Here is a 9,955-nt window from a genome sequence, read left to right on the forward strand (position 1 = left end):
AGGCCGAGGCGGGCAGATCACAAGGTCAGGAGATCAAGACCATCTTGGCTAACACAGTGAAACCCCATCTCTACTAAGGGTAAAAAAATATTAGCTGGGCGTGGCGGCGTGCGCCTGTAGTCCCAGGTGCTGGGGAGGCTGAGGCAGCAGAATGGCGTGACCCCGGGAGGTGGAGATTGCAGTGAGTCGAGATTGCACCACTGCACTCCAGCCTGGGTGACAGAGCAAGACTCCGTCTCAAAAAAAAGGCTGGGCACGGTGGCTCACACCTGTAATCTCAGCACATTCAGAGGCCGAGGTGGGTGGATCACTTGAGCTCTGGAGTTTGAGACCAGCCTGGCCAATGTGGTAAAACCCCGTCTCTACTAAAAACACAAAAATTAGCTGGGTGTGGTGGTATGTGCCTGTAATCCCAGGTACTCGAGAGGCTGAGGCAGGATAATCACTTGAACCCAGGAGGTGGAGGTTGCAGTGAGCCGAGATCCTGGGCAACAGAGTGATACTCCATTTCAAAAAAAGAATTAAATCCTGGGGTGAGGATGGTGAAGATCAAGATGCACCATCAAAGATCTAAAGGGACTGGGTGCAGTGGCTCATGCCTGTAATCTCAGTACTTTGGGAGGGTGAGGTGGGAGGATCACTTGAGCCCAGGAGTTTGGGACCAGCCTGGACAACATAGCAAGACTCCATCTCTGCAAAAAAATAAAAAAATTAGCTAGGCATGGTGGCGTGCCATTGCACTCTAGCCTGGGTGACAGAGCAAGACCTTGTCTCAAAAAAGATCTAAAGGGTGTCAGGTCTGGTGTTTGATGTTTTAAAAAAACACCCTAAATTTAATATAGATAAGTTTTTTTAGCATTTGTAAAATCATTCAGCCACACTTGCATGTTCTAAATATTTTCCCATGTTCAACAAACTGATTTAAATGAAGTTATTCCACCACTTAAAGAGAAAAGTCTGTGCAATCACTTTAAACCTTGTAGTTACTTTAATTTCATCATTGAGATAGCAATAGCTCTTAATCTCACTAGGATCTGGATCCAAACTCACATTCTTCCTCACAAAATGTAATCAATTTTGTGTTCACCCAAATATCATCAGATTGAGCCTTGTGAATTTATCTTAAATAATTAACATCTTCTGGGGAAACTTGTTCCACTGGAATTCCTAATTCAGCTTTTAAAGGCCCCTGTGCTGCCCTTTCTACTCTGATTGCATCATTTTTACAAGGTCTCTTGGATGGATGACTACAAGTATTGATAAACAACCTGGAAAGGTCATTTTAGTGTATGATCTCACTGTAGTAGTAGCTGATTTTCTGTGTTTAATAAGATGACACTGGCAGTGTGAGATGGTTCACAGTGGTAATGCCAGCATTTTGGGAGGCTGAGGTGGGAAGATTGCTTGAGCCCAGGAGTTTGAGAGCAGTCTGGGGAATACGGCAAAAACCCATCTCTACATAGAATTCGCACCTGTGGTCCCAGCTACTCCAGAGGCTGAGGTAGGAGGATCACCTGAGCCCAGGTAGACTGAGGCTGCAGTGAGCCGTGATTGAGACACTGGATTCCAGCCTGAGTGACAGAGTGAGACCCTGTCTCAAAAAAAAAAAAAAAAAAAAAAAAAAAAAAGAAAAGAAAAAAAAAAAAAAAAGAAAATGAAAAAAAAGTCACTTAAGGTGCAATGCAATAGTCCTTTTTCAATGTTTTCATTCAGGTGAATGAAACAATTTGTTTTGGTTCCATGTCCAGTTGTATTGTCATTGGAATCACTCAAAATATACATCACTAGGCCGGGTACAGTGGCTCACGCCTGTAATCCCAGCACTTTGGGATGCCAAGGCGGGTGGATCATTTGATGTCAGGAGTTCGAAACCAGCCTGGCCAACATGGTGAAACCCCATTTCTACTAAAAATTACAAACATTAGCTGGCCGTGGTGGCATGCACCTGTAATCCCAGCTACTCAGGAGGCAGAGGAAGGAATCGCTTGAACTTGAGAGGCAGAGGTTGCAGTGAGCTGAGATCATGCCCCTGCACTCCAGCCAGGGCAACAGAGTGTATACACACACACACATGTACACACACACACACACACACAAACACACACACACATCACTTCCAGAATTGGAAAATTTTGTTCATCAAAATTGTCAATATTTATTTCAGGCATGATTGAAATATGTGTGTTCTGTCCACAATATCCTTGCTCCAGCTACAGCAGAGGGTCCCACGGCTGAGTCAGACAGCAAGAACCAAACACATTCCTCAGGGCTTGAATGCATCTCCTTCAGGCCCGCAGTAGAATGGTTCACAAGAAACTCCTACCAAAGATCTTCTTTCCTATGCCTTGACATACTTGCTGATTCAAGGATAGGAACCTAAATCAAGGAGTCTGTTCCATAGGGACTGGGAAATGGATCCAGAAAAGTGGATTTAAACACTTTCCAAGTGGCTATACCAAAACACACAAACCTGTCCTTTCCTTTGGCTATACTTTTCACCAAGGGCTAGAAGCAGCAGAAAAGGCCAGTGCACAAAGAAAAGGTAGTGAGCTCTCAGGAGCCTCCAAGAGCGAAGAGGGAAAAGCTGCAGCAGTGCTCTCTGCCCTGGTTCCATCTCTCCTTCCTTAAGCCTGGCTGCACCCTCACTCCAGGGTTATTTGCAACCCAAGGCCTCACTAACCTATATTTCTATGCTGACATCAAACTAAACTATGCATATGTGCAGAGGATGGCAAGCAAAGCAGAAAAATGAAAACAGCTTAACTTTTTTAGAGGGTGTGATCATGGATGAATGTTTGTCTTTATTATTATTATTGTTGTTAGTTTTTTAGAGACAGGATCTTGCTATGTTCCCCAGGCTAGTCACAAACTCCTTAGGTTCAAGGGATCCATCCACGCCAGCCTCCTGAGTAGCCGAGATTACAGGCAGGCACCTAGCAGGGGAGGCATATTCTTTTTTTTTTGAGACTAAGTTTTGTTCTGTCGCCCAGACTGGAGGGCAGTGGCACAGACTCGGCTCACTGCAACCTCTGCCTCCAAGTTCAAATGATTCTCCTGCCTCAGCCTTCTGAGTAGCTGGGAATTCAGGCAGGCACCACCATGCCCAGCTAATTTTTGTATTTTTAGTAGAGATGGGGTTTTGCCATGTTGGCCAGCTTGGTTTAGAACTCCTGACCTCAGGTGATCCACCCACCTCGGCCTCCAAAAGTGCTGGGATTACAGACATGAGCCACCTTGCCTGGCTGTGGCAATATTCTTCTTTTTTTAAAGGCAGAGTCTTGCTCTGTCACCAGGCTGGAGTGCAGTGATGCGATCTTGGCTCACTGCAACCTCCGCCTCCCGGGTTCAAGTGATTTTCCTCCCTCAGTCCCCCGAGTAGCTGGGACTACAGGTGTGTGCCACCACGCCCAGCTAATTTTTGTATTTTTAGTAGAGACGGGGCTTGACCGTGTTGGCCAGGATGGTCTTGATCTCTTGATCTCGTGATCTGCCCACCTCGTCCTCCCAAAGTGCTGGGATTACAGGCGTGAGCCACCATTCCTGGCTGGATAATCTTTTTATACCTAAAAATAGTTTGCACTAAAACTAATCTTTAGGCCTGGCTCACGCCTGTAATCCAAGCATTTTGGGAGGCCAAGGTGGGTGGATCACCTGAGGTCAGCAGTTCAAGACCAGCCTGACTAACATGGTGAAACCTAGTCTCTACTAAAAATACAAAAATTAGCCAGGTGTAGTGGTGGGCACCTGTAATCCCAGCTACTCAGGAGGCTGAGGAAGGAGAATCACTTGAACCCGGAAAGCAGAGGTTGCAGTGAGCTGAGACCCCGCCATTGCACTCCAGCCTGGGTGACAGAGCGAGATTCCGTCTCAAAAAAAAAAAAACAAAAAACAAAAAACAAAAACAAACAAACAAAAAACCTAATTTTTAAAAATTGAGGCTGGGCGCGATGGCTCACGCCTGTAGTCCAGAACTTTGGGAGGCCAAGACGGGCGGATCATGAGGTCAGGAGATCGAGACCACCCTGGCTAACACGATGAAACCCCGTCTCTACAAAAAATACAAAAAATTAGCAGGGTGTGGTGGCGGGCACCTGTAGTCCCAGCTACTCTGGAGGCTGAGGTAGGAGAATCACGTGAACCCGGAAAGCAGAGCTTGCAGTGAGCAGAGACCCCGCCACTGCACTCCAGCCTGGGCGACAGAGCGAGATTCCGTCTCAAAAAAAAAAAAAATGGAAACATACATTCAGTAAAGTGCACAAATCTTTAGTGTATTACATCTTGACAATTTGTTTCTTTTTAAAATCAACTATTATTGACATAAGAATTATATATAATAAAATGTACCTATTTTTAGTGTATGGTTTGATGAATTTTGACATCTATGTATATATCATCATAATGAAGATATATAACATTTCCACCACCAACAAAATTTCCCTCATACTCCTTTGTAGTCAATCCCACCCCTCCCAGTACTAGGCAAACACTGGTCTGCTTTTTGCCACTATATAGTAGTTTTTCCTGTTCTAGGACTTGACATAAAAAAATCTTAATATATATGTATATATATATGTATTATACACACACACACACACTTTTTTGGATCTGGATTCTTTAGCTCAGCAATAAAGTTTTCAAGATCTATTCATGTTGTTGTGTGCTGTGTCTATCAGAAGTTTGCTCCTTTTTATTGGTGAATAGTATTCCCTTGTATGGACAAACCAATTTGCTTATCTATTTGCCTATAGATGGATATATATTTTTTGAGATGGAGTTTTGTTCTTGTCGCCCAGGCTGGAGTGCATTGGTATGACCTTGGCTCACTTCAACCTCTGCCTCTAGGGTTCAAGGGATTCTCCTGCCTCCGCCTCCCAAACTGCTAAGATTACAGGCACTCACCACCATGCCCAGCTAATTTTTGTATTTTTAATAGAGATAGGATTTCACCATGTTGGCCAGGCTGGTCTTGAACTCCCGACCTCAGTTGATCAGCCCACCTTAGCTTCCCAAAGTGCTGGAATTACAGGCATAATACATTATATATTGTAATATATAATATTATTAATAAAACGATTATTAATAGCTACAATTATTATTAATAGTTATAGCTATAACTATTATTAATAATAGCTGCCATGAATATTTGTGTACAAGTCTTTTGGGGCTCATGCGATTTCATTCTCTTGGGTAAGTACCTAGGAATGGAATGGTTGGGTCATATAGTGGGTACATATTTAACTTTATAAGAACCTGCCAAATGGATTTCCAAGGTGGCTGTGCCATTTGACATCCCTATCAATTCTGGCTGCTCTATATCCTCTTCAGGGGTTGGTAATGTCAGATTTTTGACTTTTAAAATGATACACCTATCAGAAGGGCACACACATTGATACTGATTTCTACATTCTTTTGTGGTCAAATAAAATATTCTATATTGTGGGGCAGGTGCAGTGGCTCACACCTATAATCCCAGCACTTTGCGAGGGTGAGGCAGGCAGATGATTTGAGGTCAGGAGTTTGAGACCAGCCTGACCAAAATGGTGAAACTTCTTCTCTACTAAAAATACAAAGAAATTAGCCGGGCGTCGTGGTGCATGCCTGTAGTCCCAGCTACTTGGGAGTCTGAGGCGGGAGAATCGCTCGAGCTGGGAGGCGAAGGTTGCAGTGAGCTGAGATGCGCCACTGCATTCCAGCCTAGGCAACAGAGCAAGACTCGGTCTCAAAAACCAAAACCAACAGCAAAACAAAACAACTCTATATTGTGACAGTCTTTTTCATTGTAAGATTTGTTTCATGCCCAGGACATGGACAGTCTTGGTGAATGTTACATTTGCACTTGAAAAAAAATGTGTTTTTAGCTTTTTTTTTTTTTGAGATGGAGTCTCACGCTGTCGCCCAGGCTGGAGTGTAGCAGCACGATGTTGGCTCACTGCAATCTCCGCCTCCCAGGTTCAAGTGATTCTCCTGCCTCAGCCTTCTGGGTAGATGGGCCTACGGCATGTGCTGCCACGCTTGGCTAATTTTTTTTTTTTTTTTTTTTGAGAAGCAGTTTCGCCCTTGTCGCCCAGGCTGGAGTGCTATGTCGCCATCTTGGCTCACTGCAACCTCTGCCTCCTGGGTTCAAGCAATTCTCCTGCCTAAGCATCCTAAGTAGCTGGGATTACAGGAATGCGCCACCGTGTCCGGCTAATTTTGTATTTTTAGTAGAGATGGGGTTTCTCCATGTTGGTCAGGCTGGTCTCGAACTCCCGACTTCTGGTGATCCACCGACTTCAGCCTCCCAAAGTGCTGGGATTACAGGCGTGAGACACCTCGCCTGGCCCATTTATTCTTAATCTATTGTCTTTGTATTCAAATTAGATTTCTATATATATAGTTTGATCTCACTTTTTTTTTTTTTTCCAGACAGGGTCTTCCGCTGTCGCCCAGGCTGGAGCGCAGTGGTGTGATCTTGGCTCACTGCAACGTCTGCCTCCCGGGTTCAAGCGATTCTCTTGCTTCAGCCTCCTGAGTAGCTGGGATTACAGACATGTGCCACCACACCTGGCTGATTTTTGTATTTTTAGTAGAGATGGGTTTCACCATGTTGGTCAGGATGGTCTCAATCTCTTGACCTCCTGATATGCCTGCCTTAGCTGGGATTACAGGCGTGAGCCACCGTGCCCGGCCTCATTTTTTTTTTTTTAAAGGTCAACGAGATACAATTCATTAAGAATAAAAATATATTGTTTCGCCAGGTGCAGTGGCTCATGCCTGTAATCTTTGGGAGGCCGAGGTGGTGCGTCATTTGAATCCAGGCGTTTGAGACCAGCCTGCCCAACGTGGGGAAACCCAATCTCTACTAAAAATACAAAAATTAGCTGGGTGTGGTGGTGCATGCCTGTAGTTCCAGCTATTAGGGAGGCTGAGGCACGAGAATCAGTTAAGCCTGGGAGGCAGAGGTTGCAGTGAGCTGAGATTGTGCCACTGCACCCCAGCCTGGGTGACACAGCAAGACTCTCTTAAAAAAAAAAAAAAGTTAGCCAGTGTGGTGGCCTGTGCCTGTAATCCCAGCTACTTGGGAGGCTGAGGCTGGAGAATCGCTTGAACCTGGGAGGTGGAGGCTGCAGAGAGCCGAGAGGGCACTGCCCTCCAGCCTGGGTGACAGAGGGAGATTCTGTTTCAATAAAAAATAAATAAATAAATAAAAATACATTGCTTCAAACTTAGAATAATTTAATATTTTCTTTGTTATTTCATATGTATCTGGAAATGGGATACATGTTCTCATCCTGTCCTGAGGTAACATTCCACCAACTGGTACAGGGTTCCCAGATAGAGTCAAAGTGACATTCCTCTTGCCACCATTTCCATTGTCAAAAAAAAATTTTGTTTTCGTATATTTCAACAGTAGCTTCAGATTAATACCTCTCAGAAGAATTTCGTCCTAAAGGCCAATTTGATTTAGAGCCGTTAACTGCAAATAATTTCCAGGTGACACTAATGACCAACATAAGGATAATGCAGGTAAAAAACATATAGGTACATTTCAGTTCCATGGATTTCACTTTCATATTTTAATCACTTTATACCTTCAGTATCAACGTTAAAATAGAACCTAAGAAGATTCCTGTTTGAGCAACGCTCTATATAAATATCTCCACCTCTACCCTACTTGCAACAAAAGTTCTACATCAGACTAGATTAACTAGCTTTCAATTATAATAACTGATATCTTTAATAGATTTTTAATCTAAAGTTTAACAGCTTTTAATTATAAAACTTATTCTCAATTATAATTTATAATTTTTTTAATTTAATTTTTTTTGAGACAGGGTCTTACTCTGTCACCCAGGTTGGAGTACAATGGCACCATCATGGCTTACTGCAGCCTCAACCTCCTGGGCTTAATCAATTCTCCCACCTCAGCCTTGCCAGTAGCTGAGACTACAACTTTATGTCACCATATCTGACTAATTTTTAAAATTTTTTGTACAGACAAGGTCTCACTATGTTGCCCAGGCTGGCCTTGAACTTTTGGGCTCAAGTGAGCCTCCCCCCTCAGCCTCCCAAAGTGCTGGCATTACAGGCATAAGCCACCACACCTGGCATGTAATTTACAATTAAAAAGACTAGTTCAAGTACTCAGGTTGATAAATCCCATATAACACAAAAACAAAGGAAATTATTCTCAATAGGAAGAGATATAATTAATTGCAGATATATGGCTTACTAAGACTACTAAAACAGCTCATGCCGCGTATTAAAACAAAAACAAAAAAATGCCTGAGGCAAGGAGATTGAGGCTGCAGTGAGCTGTGATTGCCCCAGCCTGGGTGACACAGTGAGATACTATCTCTTAAAAACAGAAAAAAAAATTATGAAAAGAAAAAAAAGTTGTACTGAGATGGATTTTAAAATAATCTCAGAAAATACAAAAATTATTAATAATCTTTACAGCTTTTGATTACATATCTTCATAATGATAATTTTAATCACAGGTCTCAAATTTTATTGCAAATATATTGCCATTAGGTCTCTAATCGTAGATTATTTTTTGTTGAATATTCTGCTGATAAATAAACAACTGCTTAACATTCCAATAAAACATATTCTCACAATTAACTATGAGACTGGTGCCACCACTGGGAAATGAGCTGAGTTAATCAGCAGTTACATCGAATGTAATGAATCCCAAATCACTTCTTTCTCTAGGTCCGCTGAAGTCATCTAAGTTTTTCAGCTTGATCGGCGAGTCATTGCCACCACACCCGGGATGCTTCCGTCTTTGAAGGCGGTGGTGATGGTGAAAGCAGCTAAATATGAGCGCCGCCATCAGGCTGAGAAGTGGCAGAGAGTTCACCTGCGACACCACCGCGTTCATCTCCCACGACCCTGCGTCCACATGCATGCTTGGGCTCCTGTTTCAGGAGTGTATCCCATAACTTTAAATATTGTTATGCTACTTTACATATCATGTAAGGACCTTTTAATAATTCAAGTCCATTTTCCCTTTGGAACCTTTGTGCTATTGTTTTAAGACATTTCATTTCCATTTCCATTAGAAAATTCAAAATATATTTTATATTTGCTTTAAATGGTTATCTTTTAGAGAAAATTTTAAAATGAAAAAAGTATTTTATATTTACTACGTATTTACATCTCTGTATTTCTTTTTTTTTTTTTTTTTTAAGATGGAGTCTCGCTCTGTCACCCAGGCTGGAGTGCAGTGGCATGATCTCGGCTCATTGCAAGCTCCGCCTCCTGGGTTCACGCCATTCTTCTGCCTCAGCCTCCCGAGTAGCTGGGACTATAGGCACCTGCCACCACGCCTGGTTAATTTTTTGTATTTTTAGTAGAGACAGGATTTCACCATGTTAGCCAGGATGGTATTGATCTCCTGACCTTGTGATCCACCCGCTTTGGCCTCCCAAAGTTCTGGGACTACAGGTGTGAGCCACCGTGCCCGGCCACATATGGTTATTAATTTGTGTAGATCTCATTTTTCTATCTGTCACCCAGGCTGGAGTGCAGTGACACAATCACGGGTCACTGAAACCCCAAACTCCTGGGCTCAAGCAATCCCTCTATCTTGAGCCTCCTGAGTAGCTGGAACTAAAGGTGTGTACCACCATACCCAGCTAATTTTTCTCTATTTTTGATAGAGATTGTGTTCACTAGTTGCCCAGGCTTGTCTTGAACTCCTGGCTTGAGGCAATCGTCTCCCTATGGTCTCCCAAAATGATGGGATTGGCTGGGCGCAGTGGCTCATGCATGTAATCCCAACACTTTGGAAGGCCGACGGGGGCAGATCACTGGAGTTCAAGATCAGCCTGGCCAACATGGCGAAACCCCATCTCTATTAATATAAAAAATATTTAAAACAACAACAACAACAAAAAGCCCAAAGTGCTGGGATTATATGCATGAGCCACCATGCCCAGCCAAAAAAAATATTTCTTATAATGCAGTTCTC

The 9,955-nt window shown here is 43.1% G+C and overlaps 2 pseudogenes; both read right to left on the reverse strand.

Annotated features, from left to right (window-relative positions):
• Nucleotides 1-871: 871 nt before the first annotated feature.
• Nucleotides 872-1,782, reverse strand: LOC108535920 (isopentenyl-diphosphate Delta-isomerase 1-like; annotated as a pseudogene).
• Nucleotides 1,783-2,376: 594 nt separating this feature from the next.
• LOC108535921 (signal peptidase complex subunit 3-like) lies at nucleotides 2,377-8,863 on the reverse strand (annotated as a pseudogene).
• Between the last annotated feature and the right edge of the window lie 1,092 nt (nucleotides 8,864-9,955).

The sequence above is a fragment of the Rhinopithecus bieti genome, unplaced genomic scaffold, assembly GCF_001698545.2.
Source record: "Rhinopithecus bieti isolate Rb0 unplaced genomic scaffold, ASM169854v2 scaffold_13261, whole genome shotgun sequence".
Lineage (NCBI taxonomy): Eukaryota > Metazoa > Chordata > Mammalia > Primates > Cercopithecidae > Rhinopithecus > Rhinopithecus bieti.